A 16,090-nucleotide genomic window follows, 5' to 3' on the forward strand; every position below is an offset into this window, starting at 1 on the left:
AAAAAAAAAAAAAAAAGAGCAGGCAAAGAAGAGGGGAGGAAATGGATGTGAATCACCTTTAACACTGGAGCTATTCATTCTTTCAACTGAGTCTAGAGAATGTATGAAGATCAGATAAAATCTCTTACAATTCTGAAAATTATGTCCACATAATGTGGTTACACATCTGTTTATATGCCTATGACACATACACTAAATACATAGCAGATTAATTAAAATATCTCTTCTAATGAGAGTGTTTTGCTATTTTATAAACACTTTGCTTTCAGGACAATAAATAAAATGGTTTCTAAAAATTTTAGCTGAATTTTAAAATAACTTTCTAAGCTCTTCATACCATTTCGGTCAGAAAGAAGCTGTTTATGTAAAACAAAAATGCTACCAAGATGGCTAATATGCACCATTATGAGAAATAATTGTAAATCGTTTACTTTAAACTTTATGATCTATCATAAGACTTAAAGTAAAAGATTTACTTTTTATCAAGTTAATGACTAAGTGAATTAAAGCAAAATAAAAAAAACTTTAAAATATAATATAGATTTTTGCTACTTCCATTATTTGTAAAGAAACTAGTTATCCTCTTGAGAAATCATCATGTTAGTAAAGCAGTTTGAATAACCAACAAAGTAATGCTACTGTGATCATGTTAGAGCATATTGGTTCAATGTCCGTCCTAATATTGATATTAAGTTACTGAAAATACAGACCTCATTGTTGTTATGTTGGGGAAAATTAAGTTAATGGAGTCATTTCAGCTTTTATATGCTTTCTATTGCCTCTGTGATTTTTTGTTTTTTAGATTTTGAGTTCCTACAAATAATAGTTATCTTGCTTTAGTACTTTGATTACAGTAGTTAATTCAGAGAAACATGTTGAGGGCTATTCAACATTCAGTCAATAACACGCTGGCACAAGGCCAGGGCTGGGATGCTCTGTGAGATACTCTAATTTCCATACACTGAAATTGCTAAGAGTAAATAACATGTAGTCTTTTGATTCTGAATATGCCAAATGGTTATTGTCTAAAAATCAATAACAGATTAAAGTTAACATTTATGAAGTGATACATGATTCATGTCAAAGATAACACAGTAGAAACAAAATAAATATTGGTAGGATTACGAAGTTCCTTATGGCTAACTATGGACTACCTGTGTGTAGTTTGTTTTAGTAAATAAACTACACACAGATAGTCCTTAGTCCTACACACACACACATACACACACACATATACACATATTCCAAATTGATATTTCCTCAGGTAGATTGAATAATTATAAATCATATTTCTTTTCTCTGTGTTGGCTATATATATGCCAGGGAAAAGGCTGATCATTTTAATAGTAGCCTAAAGAAAATATGATAACAGAGGCAAATTAATTCTAATTTTTTTCAGAGGAAAATTACAAGTTATCTTCATATTATCCACTGTTATGGCTTATAATGACTCAGATAATTTAGTGATGGCTCAAATTTATAAATGCTCTTAATGTTTTCTCAAAGCAATTCTATTGTGTGGTATATGTAGATTGATCTTGGTCACGCAAAAGGCTGAGGTTGACTATTAAACCCTTGGTACTTTATTGGCTTAGGATAATATTAAATTGTGAGGGTTCCGGTCTGAAGAGTGAAGTGAGCTTAGCCCTGCTGGCCCTGCTCCTCAGTGGAAACACTCACTGCCTTGTGGACAGAGAGATTGGGGCTGATGATGACAGTTTCGTATTTGGCACTCCTGTCCTCAGGAGTGCTCCGTGCCACCCTCCCAGCATAAAGAAACTGTCATTAATCCACTCTCCAATCTCCAGAGTGAAATGGGATAAAGAATGCATGCAGCTTCAGGAGTAGAATCTGCCCTGCCTTTGGATGAAGTCTTTTCACAAATATTTGGCCATATTTAACCCATTTCATCCAGTAATAACTAGCATTTGAAACTGTAGTTCCCAAAACAGTAGTTTTCCTTGAAGTTATTCTTAATTTTTTTCTTTTTTTTTTTTTTACAGTTTTGGGGGCTGAGTTTGAACCCACCACCTCCAGAATATGGGGCCAGCGCTCTACTCCTTTGAGCCACAGGCGCTGTTCTTTTTTCTTTCTTCTTTTTTTTTAGAGACAGTCTCACTTTGTCGCCCTCAGTAGAGTGCTGTCACAGCTCACGGAAACCTCAAACTCCTGGGCTTACGCGATTCTCTTGCCTCAGACTCCTGAGTAGCCTGCCACAATGCTTGACTATTTTTTTCTTTTTTTCTTTTTTGCAGTTTTTCACGGGCTGGGTTTGAACCTGCCACCCTCAGCATATGGGGCCAGCACCCTACTCCTTTGAGCCACAGACACCATCCACGCCCAGCTATTTTTTGTTGCAGAGGCCGGGTTTGAACCTGCCACCCTCAGCATATGGGACCAGAACCCTACTCACTGAGCCACGGGTGCCGCCCTATTCTTAATTATTTTTTTCAATTGGCTTATCTATGTCTTCTTATACCTAAAGTAATTGCTTTATTACTTTAAAGAAATTTTCACTTGGATTGGGTGGTAAGGGAAGGTATCTTAATCCAGACTAATTTATAGTCAAAAAGAGAATCTTCTCTAGTCATCAAAACTGCTAGTTAACTATCCATAGCCACAGTGCCCATACATCCGGAGCACCAGGATACACAGATGGGCCAAAGAAGAGGGATCACAGAGAGCACAAACTTTGGAATCAGAAACCCAGTTGGAATCTAGACTCGGGAAACTTAATAAGGCATTGATTGTTACTTCCCTTCTTTCAGTCTTACTTTTCTCATTAACCAGTGAGAATGTCAACTCTGCAAAGTTGCTGCGAGAATTAAGTGGTGTAGTTTGTAAAGCTCTGTGCCCTGCCACATACTAGCTGCTATGTATGACAGCCCCAGAGAAAGTCGGGTAAAGAGAAAGCCCGAGCTACTGCACAATAATAATAACGAATAAGTGGTAAACATATCTGCAGTTTGTCATATCCCATTGTTAATTGTTAATAGTGCTAAATTAGGAGTTATGCCTTTGAGAAAAATTGTATTTGGTTAGTTTATGGATACTGACTTATAAAGTTTATCATAAATGTAAAATGATCTCAAGAAATACTGTCCCAATAAATTTTCTTCTTAGAAAAATCTATCCATAATAGTAATAAAATATGGCTGCTGTAATGTTTCATTTTCAGACAGAGCTAAACTTTGAAGGAGCTTTTCTATGCACTGAGATGAGCTCAATAAAAATGAAATCCTCTGGATTAAGGTAACATCCCTAAGAGAGCCTCTGCCTCTAGTAGAGGCATTTTCAATAATGAACAAAAGAATGGAAGACTCATTGTTTCTTTAAATTACATATATGACAGATCACAAAGAAATTACTTTTAGCTAAATGGGCAATATTTTCTTGATTTTCTCCCAGCTCCTCAATATCAGTTAAAAGGTCCACTGGAAGTATGAATTTTCTTAGCAAAATACCCTGCATTATAAATGATGCCAGTTTCTGACCACTGACTCATTCTTTAAGCCCTGCTGGCTTCTGTTTTTGCTCTTTGACATAATTGCATTCTTAAAAATCAGCAACCCCTCCAGGGGCTCTTCTTCAGTCTCCATCGTCCCCTGCAACATTTAAACATGCTAATCAGCCCCACTAAAACGTCTTCTCTAGTTAGTACCCGACTTTTCTTCCTAGCACTCTGAACACATGGTAATAAAGTTTAGTGACATCTCATCATCCATGTTGCCTGAACGTAGCTATTTCCTGGGGTTTTGTCTTCTCTGTTTTTCGGTCTTCTTTATCTTCTTTCCCTTGACGAACTCATTGCCATGGTATTTCAACTCCTACCATGCAGCCAATAACCCTCATATCCATGGTTACTATCCTTTCTCCCGACTTCCAGGCCTGATTCTCGGACCAGCAGGACATCCCTGACAGGGTGCCCTCCTTGTTAGACAAACATGAAGCACACAACACATCAGTTCATCTTCAGTTCCCTCAATTGAGCATCATGTTTTGGCTTCTCGATTTGGGAGATCTCCCTATTACCCAAATTTACCTGTAAACTTAGGGCTATAATTAGACTTCTGTCTTCACGTCACCACCCACATATGCCAACAGTTGCCAGGTTCTTTACTGTTTGAATCCCTGCCTCCTTCCATTCTCACTGCCCTCATCTAGGCTTAGCTTCTTACTTCCTCCTCTCTCAACAAATAAGACCTGTATTCCAAACTCCACAGTTGTAACCTTGTTTTCCTTCAACTACTATACACACCTGTACCGGATTCATTTTCTACAGCTTGGCTCCAATCATTCTTCACTGCCTGCTGACATACATAAAAGATGCATAGCTGGGCATTCAAGAACCATCACCACATCATGCCCACCTGCCTTTCCATTCATCTCTCTTGCTGTTTCTCCACCATATCCTCACACAAGCACCATATAAGTTCCTGGGGTAGAGGGATGACTTCAGTGACCACCAGAGTTTGAAAACTACTGCCTTAAAGTATAAGCAAACTGAAATGGTCCCAGCTCTTGCTTGGCTACTCTGTGTTATGACTTTACTCCTGCTGTTCTTGTAAGTATTCTTCATCACCACCTCCCCATCATCATCCACTCATTCTTTAATATCTAGCAACATTTTCCATAAAGCTTTTAAAAAATGATTCTGTTCCACTTCCAATTCTATTTATGTCTCTCTCATTACCATATTTATAGTTATTTATATGCTCCATCTTCCCTACGTATCTGTAAGATTCTCAAAGGCACAAGCCATGTCTAATTCATCTTTTTATTTCTTCAGGTACTCAAGATAACATCTTTAGTGCTGGGCACAGGGGCTCATGCCTGTAATCCTAGCACTCTGGGAGGTAGATTGCTTGAGCTCAGGAATTCAAGATCAGCCTAAGCAAGAGACCCCATCTTGAAAAATAGCTGGTCATTCTGGTGGGTGCCTGTTAGTCCTATCTACTCAAGAGGCTGAGGCAAGAGAATTGCTTGAGCTCAAGAGTTTAAGGTGGCCGTAAGATGTGACACCATGGCACTCTACTGAGAGTGACAAAATAAGACTCTATCTCAAAAAAAAAAAATACTTTATCCATAATAAATACTTAGCCAATACCTTCTTTATAACCCAAATATTATAAATAATGACATTCTTTTAGATAAGATCAGTTTAAGAAGGAACCCCTAAATGTGCATGGCTGGCAACATGGAGCTATGTATTAACTTTATCATTAAATATATTTCACAACACATTACTTTAAAATTTAGATATAAGGATCATAGAAATACATTTTAAAAGAAGTCCAAACCAGTCTGGTTGCTCATTTCTCGGTTTAGAATCTCATACACCTGCCGTGGTGCAAATTCACACTATACTTCTTCTTTCATTCATAAGAGGTTTTTTATTATTGTCATTCAGAGTCCCAGGACAAAACAAACCAGCTACTAGTTTCTTTGTACCGTGGGTTAAGTTTGCTATTAATTGTAAGCCTTTCACTGAGGGGTCAGGCCTTTCAGGGTCTAGGGGCAGGTTTGTGTCCCAGGACGCACTTACTCCCCCAGCTCACACAGTCCATACCTCCCACCCGATGATGCTGGTACTTGTACCTTGCCTGATAATCTCCCAAATGGTAACAAGCTTCACGTTTGAGCTTACTTTTGCTAGCTTCATATCTCTTTTTGTTTTTTCTATAGACTCTTTCCCCCTTCAAGTTCTTCTTTGTATTTTATTTGCACTTTTAAATGTTTGTGAAAGAAGGAAATTTCTATATCAATTCAGTATGCCATATTGATAGAATCTTCACTTTCCCTTTAATGTTGTTATATAGTTCTTGCAAATACGTAAAAAAAACCCTCAGTTAATAAAAATGGGCTTTACTAAATATAGCATCCATATTCAAGCTGTTAAACAGAATAGCTGCATTTGATTGGGGGGGGCTGAAAATAGTGTTTTATTAGAAGAAATAAGTCTCAAACCTTGCTGATTATTTAAGATCTGTTACTTTGTCTTTTGGTAGAGATTATAGCTGTGGGTATGTATAGCTCCTTTCAGTAGACATTACAACTTGGAGCAGTTTGAACCAGTGTGAAAACAGCTAGAAGCTAGAAATCAAAATGTGGCTTATTCCCATGAAAGACAGGGGATTCTACAAGATGCTGTGTCAGCGTGACTGCCAAGAGCAAGAGCATCAGTGATCACTTTATTAGTGTAGTTGCTAATAATCTTCAACAATTTAGCAATACAGTGCAGAAGAATCAGTGCTTTGCTTGTTTCACTGCTGTTTGCAGATGAAGACTGCCCGGTACGTACAGGGCTAACAGCACTGCTTTCCAAAATGCAGGCTGAGCTACTTACACGTGAATCTCCATTTTAACAATCCCTGTTGGTGATGCTTCTCCACATTTAATTAGGAGATGAACTGGTTAGGTGAATAAAGGCAACAATTTTGGTGAGAAAATATGAATCATATCCAAAGAATTGAGGTTATAGTTGACACAAGGAAGAATGAAAACCAAGGACAACTTACATGAACTAAAGGATATGTACTAAATTGTTTGTCTACTTTTTAAGAAAGGCAGGGGTTTTTCTGTGCTGGAATGTAAAGTGATTACCCAGCTGTAAGAGAACACAACATAAGAAAATCACATGTACCCCCACCACTCCAGTCTGAGACAATGCCACCATTTTACCAGGACTATTTCATTAGCCTCCTAATTGGTTTCAACTATCACCTTATCAGAGAAACTTTCTGTTCTCCACATGTCAGATAGTGCCATTTGATCACTCTCTGCTCTCTTTACCCTGTGCTACTTTTCTTCCCTCCAGTGGAGATATTACATAGTGTAGGCTTATACACTATTTTTCTACCTATATCCACTCATTAGGCTGTACAACTTTAAGAACAAGAATTTTGCTTTTTAACTGCTGCTTCCAGAGTGCCTTGAAGATTGCCTGGCACATGTAGAGACTCCACAAATACTCATTGAATAGATAAATAAAAGTGCTTACAGCGATTTTCTCTTACTTCTGGTCTATTACAGAGGATGGAGGATTTCTAGACAGAATAAGGGAGAAACCCAGAGAGGGACCAAAGAGGAAGATGCCTTGTGGGGGTGGAGAAAACCAGACCAGGGTCATGAGTTTAATGTAAAAAGAACCTCCCAGGTAAAGAAAAGAAAGGAAGAACTCTGAAGCCCCCAGAACTCTTACACTGAAATCATTTTCTTGTAACAGAAAATGGCTTTGGGAGCAGCAGTAGTAGCAATGCCACAAGGCAGGCTCTGGAGACCCTGTGGTGGGAGGTGGACGCTTTCCTTCTCAGACAGCACAGGGGACCTTCGTCTTACTCAGGGGCTACTTTCCTACATAAGATAAGTATCATGAATACAGGAGACTAAAGAGTCCAACATCTCTAATGACTGACCATGGAAGTCATAAAGAATAGAACGATTTCCCTGCAGACCCAGGACACATTGGGATACATAAGGTTTATCTGTACTCCTTCATTTTTCCAACTAAAGCTTACCTTTGAAAAAATAAAAGATCACGTAGAATAGCTGGCTATAAAAAGAGGACAAGATGAGAATTTGCTTTTCTTCTAATTGGCGACTTACAATCTTGGACTGACCAGCTCCTGGCCAGGACAGGGAACAATCTTAAGGACATGAGGAAAAAAATATCTGGTAGCCTTGATCAAGAGCTTGTAAAACTCAGTAAAATTAGACACAAAAGAGAATAAAAGTGATGCAAAAAAAAAGAAAGAAAGAAAGAAAAAGAAAAACTATAGTAGAGTTGAGCAAGTCTGAGGGGAAAATTAAGGGGAAGAAAAATTAAGTCTAGCATTTAGGTCCTTACAAGCCTGTGAGATGGAGAGTCGGTTCCGACACAGGAGTGAATGCCATCTCCTGGCTGTTATGGAGGTTGTCCAGAAGGTGCTCAGGACAGACCGATTGACTGGGGGAAGGATTCCTCAAAAAGTTAGACCTAGAATTACTGTATGACACAGCAATTCCACTCCTAGGCATATATCCAAGAGAACTGGGAACAGGGACTGAAATCCTTGAGCATGCATGTTCACAGCAGCACTGCTGGCAACAGCTGTAAGTGGAGACGCCCCATGAGTGGACAGCTGAAATGTGAGACATATGTGAACAGGAAGGAATTACTGACACATGAATGTGAATAAAGCTTGAGGACATCTTGCTAAATGAAAGAAATCAGACACAAAAGGTCATATGTCATATAATTCAATTTATATAAAATATCAAGAATAAGTAAATTCAGTCTGGATGTGGTGGCTGACACCTGTAATCCCAGCACTAGGGAGGCCGTGGTAGGTGGACTGAGCTTACAGGTTTGAGAGTAGCCTGTCTCTAAAAAAATAGCTGGGAGTTGCAGTGGGTGCTGTAGTCCTAGCTACTTGGGAGGGTTTGGCAAGAGAATCACTTAAGCCCAGGAGTTTGAGGTTGCTGTGAGCTACAACGCCATAGCACTCTACAGAGGATGACCAAGTGAAACTCTGTCTCAAAAAAAAAAATTCAGAGAGCTGGTAAGCAGATTGGTCATGTGATTAATACTGTAAATGTATTCAATGATGGAATTGTTCACTCTAATGTGGCTAATTTTATATTGTATGAATTTTACCTTAGTGATAAAAAGAATAAATATCATCTCAAAAGCTAAAAAAAAATTCTTAAATAAAATGTTTAAAAGACAGAGAGGAGAGCAAAGGGAAAGGGGGAAGAAGGAGGGGGCAGGGGTCCATGATCGGAAGAGCGAGGCTTACAGGAGCAGCCACATCCTGCAGGGGTGAGGCTCACAGTGAGGCTCACAGTGTCGAGAGACACAGAAGCAACAGACACGCGAAGGGAAGACACAGACAACCTAGTCAGACCACCAAGAACAATGGTTTCCCATTAAGGAGGCAAAACACAGAGACAAAGATGAATGATGCCCACGGATGACACACACTGTGCGAACTGCAAAGGTGAATAAGCTGAGGTCTTTATCTTCAAAGGCCAACACTCTAACACACCTGTGACTTTCAGAGGTCACACACATTTACCTCTATTAGGACAATAGAGATTATTTGGAAAAGAAAGAAACTATTTTTCGAAAACAGAAATAGCAAAAGCTTTTTTTTTGTAGAGACAGTCTCACTTTGTTGCCCTTGGTAGAGTGCTGTGGTATCACAGCTCATAGCAACCTCCAACTCCCGGGCTTAGGTGATTCTCTTGCCTCAGTCTCCTGAGTAGCTGGGACTACAGGCACCCGCCACAATGCCGGGCTATTTTTTCGTTGCAGTTTGGCCAAGGCCAGGTTTGAACCCACCACCCTGAGTATATGGGGCCAGCGCCCTATCCACTGAGCCACGGGTGCTGCCCAGCAAAAGCTTTTTAAACATGTGCACTGTCCCTTACTGAACTATCACAGATGGGGGTGGAGGAAAACAGACAAAAGCCCATGGAGACAGAGGGCATGTCGCATGCAGGAAAGGGCTCCACGGGCAGCAAGGCTGGTAAGGAGGACTCTGCTGGGACCAGTTCCTGAATGCCAGGCCAAGAGTCTGCATTGTACTTATCAGCTAATAACCCATGGAGGATCCTCAGTCACGAGGGAAATGATCTTTGGTGCAAGAATATTAATCTTGCAGGAAAGTATAAGAAGAAAAAAGCAGTATAGGTAGGGAGAGTGCTAGAAATTGACTCTAAGAGGGAATAAGTACATTCGTTGAGTTCATTTCCAAGGGATCAGGGAAGAGGCACAGATAAAACAGAAAACTGATTGGAAGGAGTGGACAAAAAGAATACTGACCTGGGGAAACTGGAAGGGTAATAGTATCATTAGCTAATAAAGGTGGTTCTGTAAGTAATTAGGTAGAGAGTAGAGATAGCACAGGTCTGAGTTCCATCTTACATCTATGGTATCAGAAATGCTGCGGGAACATGCAGGTGGAGATTCTAATAGACAGCAATAAAGTCGGAGGGAGGAAATTAGAGGTCTAGGAGACATTCATAAAGGTGTGAGGGTCCAATTGACGTTTGTTATGCAGACAGTCTGTGAGCACTTGGGGAAATAAAAAGGAATCAATCAGAAGCAAGCGTGAGGTTGCTTGCAACTAGGTATGCCAAATCAACCTCAATTCCTTTGTGATGAGGTATCTAGACTAGAAATCAGGGAAGTGCTTTAGACATGGTATATCTTGATTTAAGCTAAGCATTTGATGAGTATTTCATGCTATCCTATGACTAAAATGGAAACATGCTATATATAGAAGTAGATATACACAGATTCGGAGTTTATTGAATAATCATATCTGAAGCACATTGCTTACAACATCAGTGCTGACACGAGCACAAACAGGGGAGGACTAAAAAGTACTAGTTTTACACTGAAATATTCATATTCTTAAAGGAATAGCTTATTTACCTTGCTGAGTAGTTGAAGGGACCTCAGTACTATCACAAAATATTTTGTTGGGTTTTTGGGGGCTTAGAAACAATACCCCCAAATGAAGGCTACAGACCATCTCGGCAGTGAAAGTTTCCCTCTGACTTCTGCCCTCTTGTCTCTCAGTCCTTTCTCCCCTGGGTTAGCCAAGAAACTAGGATTCCCTTCCCTAAGGCAAGTCATAGAACCTAGACCCCCTTTCCCCAAAGCCAGTTATAAAACCCCGAAATAGTACTTTAACTTCACTTTTCTCTGTAAAAACTGGCCATAAAGACATTATCTGATCTATCTTGTCTGACTGTAGGTCATAACACCCCAATTCCAGACAGGGTCCTGTACCACACTTGGAAGGAAGACACCAATTCCAGAGAAGGTCCTGCCCCACACCCTGCAGGAAGGAGTGTAGCCCAGCGAGGACAGGAAGAGTCCAGTCAGACAGGCCTTGCTGGGTTTCCCCATTCAGACTATTAGTATTGGGTCATACCCTCTCAAGTGATCCTCTTGTCTCAGCTTCCCAAGTAGCTGGGACTACAGGTACCTGCCACAACACCCAACTAGTTTTTTTTTTTTACAGATGAGGTCTCTGGCTCAGGCTGGTCTGGAACTCCTGACCTCTAGCAATCCACCCAGCTGGACCTCCTAGAGTGAGGTCATACCCTTTTTGTCATCCAGTCGTATTTCTATATGACTGTCCATACATTGTTGAACCTGAACATAATGATTTTTCCTATACCTTTGGGTCTTCATTCTGAAGGCTCCTGGGTATACATTAATAAAATTTGTATGTCTTTTTATCTAATTAATTCGCTTTTTGTGAGTTGATTTTTCAGAACAGCTTCAGAGGGCAAAGAGGACATTTTCCCTTGGCCCCTACAGCTTGAGAGCTACTCTATGGTTTGAGATTTTAACTGGCTTTTGAGAAATTATCTCAAAAGAATAAGATAAAATTACTTGTGAATAGTATTTGAAAGGAAATGGCTAAACACAGCATGCTGTCTTTGTACAGTGTATACATGCAAAAATTCCCTGTTTAATAATTTGGGAGGTTTAAATGTTTTATTGCTAAAACATTATGGTTAACTGTACATGTCAATATGTGCTAATTTTTGTCAAAGCATTCATCATAAAAAATGTCTTTTAATATTTTAAAGTAACATCAATTTCCATTTGAAGAATTCCTCACTGAAATTCCACAGGGAGGCACCAGGGCCTGAAAACTAAGTACAGAGGAAGATGTGACAGACCGAAGCTCCTACCCAAACCCTCCACCATATTCTCTCTGTACTAGTAGAAAGGGCCATTATGAAATTGCAAAATACTCTGAAAATAAAGGGTTAGAAAAGGACCTAACAAAAATAATGGATTCTCTCAAAGGAGAAACAGATCATCTATAACTGCCACTTAATGGAATAAATAGGCTTAGTCATTATTCAGATATTAATGATGTCTCAATATAAAACTTAATTTAATATCATCCCTTCCTAAGAATACTTACAGGAGTATTTGCCCCTAAATGTTTGAGTCTTATTATTTCATTGTAATTCAACGTTTAGAAGCCAGAATTACAGCTCACATTCAGGACACAGCAGGAGTAGCAGGGACGATCCTAATGATTCCCAGGGGCTGGCACTACCCTCAGACACCCCCAGGAGGCAGCGGCAAGAGTGTACCGTCCACACCACAGAACAGCAGAGTGAGCTAGAAAAATACTTTGAGATGAACAAGTACACTATCCCTGAGGACCCCAAGCCCCAGCAGTACTACTTAACCTACAGAAGCACCAAGTGCCGGTGTGGTTTAAGAGCCTCAGAGCTGAAGTATCTCCGGAGCAGCTCCACCAACAACCACCCAGGTGTCAAGGCCAGGAGGTCATGGTCAAGGAGCCTGAGGAGACTGCACCATGCCCACCTGCCCCAGGACTTGTGGCCCTGGCAGTAGCGGCCTCATGTTCCCGCAAGTCCCAGGCTCCCTCTCTCCGGCCCCCTGGGAATCTTCCCAGTAGCAGAACCCACCACCAACTGTGGACTCTACCAGCCCTGGGGTCACTCAGGGTACAGCATCCAGGAGGGTGTTCCTACTGCCCCATACCCCATGCCAGGCCCATGCCCAGGGTGATGTTCAAGCTCAGGCCCATTCCCAGGTCCAAGTGCATGCTCAGGTCCAGGCCCAACATCAGGTCCATTCTTAGGCCCACTGTCAGGTCCAGGGCCAACCTCAGACCCAGGTTCATACCCAGGCCAGGACCCAGGCCCTGGCTCATTCTCAGACCCTGCCCCAGATCCTGGGCTCACTGTGGCCCTAGAGCCCTTATGCCACCAATTTCTCAGCAGACATTCCACTATTACTGGACATTTCTGAGCTCCTCTCACCCAAAGACCCCTACCAGGTCTCCTTGGTCTCTACCACCATATCTGGGCACCATGGGGGCATGATTTGTAGACAAAAGGGACTCAGGTTATAGGTCACTATTGGATTTATAGGGAGCTGTGCCAGGAAAGTCCTGAAGATTCAGGAGCAGAGGGCCTGGGGCACTGGCTGGTGACTTTCTGCCAGGTAAATGCACTGCCTTTACCTAACCTGCTGGAGGGGTGCAGTTGCTGCCTTAGCTGTGGGCCATCACAGGTTACCCTGCTATGAATGTCCTCACCTGGTCATTTGGGTTGACCAGGAATACTTCTGTTAACTAGGAATGAAGGCTGCTCTTGGAAGCCCAAGAGCTGTCTAAAGGGCTTGACACAGCACTTCCTGGGGTGAGTGTGCCTATCCCCTCTAGGCTCCATACTCAGGATTTGAAGCTTTCTAATGTTTGTCCTTCCACTGACTCGTGTCTGGATTTGGTTTTATTATTCATTTTCCTAGTCTTTGAGAGCTTGAGAAATTCTCACCTGGGAATTAAGATTCTTGTATGAAAAGGAAAATACCCAGCTGTATTGGTTTATCAAGCTATGTTCCAGGCACTTTTCTTCTCCCCCCCAATACATTTTAATTCTAAAATAAAATGTTTTTATTAATTAAAAAAAATAAGGATACAGAATTGTAAAAGGGCAAATGGATGTACGGGGAATCCTTTCCCTAGCTTGCACTACAGGATCAGAGTTTGTGTCAGGTGGCAGAGACTACGACGTGCATAACCAACATTCTTTCTCCACTGCTTTCTTATTAGGGCGACCCTGACTTTCTTCCTGTTGGCAATACGTCAGTAAAGACTGTATTTCCTTGCTTCCCTTCTTACCAGGGGTGATCAATGAGATGAAAATGGAAGTTAGGGGTTCTTTAAAAGGGGGCTTAGAGAATGCCCTCTCCCTTCCTCCTCACTGCCTTCGTCTTTTATGTTTTGTAGAATTAAGAAGGGATACCTGGGACTTAGTGGCAGCCATAGAAACTGGCAGAGAAACTTTAGATGCCCTTAGGACTAAAAATCCTTGTAGCTAAGGATGGCGGGGCTAGAAGACAAGAGGAGCTCTATCTCTAAGAGAGGGAGAAAGCCAAGTAGATTTTATTATATCAGCAGTTAAACTTGTCCAAAATCAGTACAGACAACATATCCAGTATTTGCCTTCTCACCTTTCCACCACACCATTCTAGTCGTAAGATGCTGCTAATTTAAAACTGTACTATTCTGCAAGTCATTCGGAAGTATTCACAAATATCAAAGTACAGAAGGACACCAGTGCAGGTCTGGATAGTCGAAGGCCTGGTGTTCATCTGAGATACTTTGAGAAATATTGTGAATTCCAATTTTTTAACTAAATGCTAATGACATGGTAATTGTTTTTATAGATTTCCAATGAAAGGTGAGTTGCCTCGACAGCTGTCAGAAAAGTGTCAAATAGACTGTGGCAGTGAAAGGTGTGGGGATTTAAAAGCCTTTATTGTCAGTGGCCTTAATTTGGTCTTATATTCAGCTGCTAAAAATTGGCATCTGCTGAAGAAGTAGTGTTGCCCTTCCCCCCACGACTCCCCACCTCCTATCACGTCTCCTGCCTCAGCTTTCCTAAGCCTCTCAAACATGGTCCCAGTTTCAGAAATGATTCTGCCCTAGACCCTGTGCAGTCACAGCTGAATCTCCATGTAACTATGCTTTCTAATATTCCATTTAATGGGACACAAAATATTAAGTCACATATGTTAGGTTAGGCAGGGGTGTGCAACCTTTTTCCTTTTCCCCTGCACATTACAAGAATAAGAGTTGTCTTGGGACACACATGAATGAAATACACAAACATTAACAAAAGCAGATTAGCAAAAAAAGTCCATGCATACTTTTCATGGTATTCAACACCACAGATAAGCAAAAAACAGCCCTCACAAAATCAGCATGCGGTCCATGGGCTACAGGTTGGACATCCCTCTTGCTATATTGACAAAGATTTATCGGGTTTGCTCCTTGCAATAGGAGGAACTCTGAGAAGGCCTCAATAATTCTACCCCTAAATATAGCTCTCCTTCCCTGAAATATATGTGCAACCTGTGACTTATTCTAACCAACAGAAAATAGAAATGGCGATGGGATATTATTCTCTTGATTACAGTATGTTACATTACAGACTTTCTTAGAAGGCACTATCTAAGCTATCTAAAGAAAGGGCCACATAATAGGTACCTGACATCTAGGACCTGATGGTGGCCTGCAACCCATAAGAAGCCAGAGCCCTCTGTTACGAAGCCACAAAGAGAGGAACTTTGCCAACAACCTGAATAATCTTGGAAATGATTATTTCTGTGATCAGGCCTCCAGAAAACACATCCCAGCCAACATTTTGATCGCAGCCTTGTGAGTGAGACCTTGTACAGAGGACTCGACTTAGCCATGATTCCTGACACACAGAACTGCAAGACTATAAATGTGACTTGTTTTAAGCCACTAAGTTTGTGATAATTTGTTAAGTATTATAAGAAGCTAACACACTCCTCAAGCCTCCCTTGTTTTCAGGTGACCTGGGACCCAGTGCTCCAGTGTTGGTCTTCTCACTGCTGTCTCAACTAAAAGCCTTTAGTTGTAGCCCACAGCTCTGAAGCTTCAGCTTTGGTCACCTGTCTTTTTAATACCACAACTTCTCCCCAACAACACACACACCCAAACTCCTACATTCTGCCTTGTAGATGTTACCTTGCTTTGGTGAATCCCATTTTTCAAATATTCAGGCCCTAACTACTGCAGTCCCCACAGTCCTCCCAAAGATTGGCACAAACACTGTATGAGCAATATTCAGATATAACCCAAGGCCACGACTCCTTATCAATAACCACCTGCCAGCTTAGATTTCCAGAAATATTTACTCAACACTCTGGCATGTCCAAGCCTTGCCTCAGTATCTCTGAAGATATATCTACCTTATCATAAATTCTCCGTGTACCTGAACTCTAACTTGAGATTAGATATACAACTTTCTTGTCTGGTCATTTGTTTCGACATTCCCTTCCTTATACCTCCAGAAAAATACAAACAAAACCCTACCCATTAATTCTAAGAAATCAAAGCAAATTCAATATTAAATGTTTGTTATTTAATGTTGTTGCATACTAGTACTCCTAATTACTTTAAAATATATATAGTTTATTTTTTTATATGTTCAATTTTGGGGAAACTGGAATCCATTATAACAGTGAATGAACATCTCCAGTATATTTATATCCATTATGTGGGAC

At 40.7% G+C, this 16,090-nt stretch overlaps 1 protein-coding gene across 1 annotated transcript in view; it reads right to left on the bottom strand.

The window, feature by feature from the left end:
• IMMP2L (inner mitochondrial membrane peptidase subunit 2) overlaps positions 1–16,090 on the bottom strand; it is an 898,438-nt gene that overhangs the window by 16,880 nt on the left and 865,468 nt on the right. The gene's annotated exons all lie outside the window — the stretch shown is intronic.

Source organism: Otolemur garnettii, unplaced genomic scaffold (assembly GCF_000181295.1).
Source record: "Otolemur garnettii isolate 467f Iridium unplaced genomic scaffold, OtoGar3 scaffold00242, whole genome shotgun sequence".
NCBI classification, from domain to species: domain Eukaryota; kingdom Metazoa; phylum Chordata; class Mammalia; order Primates; family Galagidae; genus Otolemur; species Otolemur garnettii.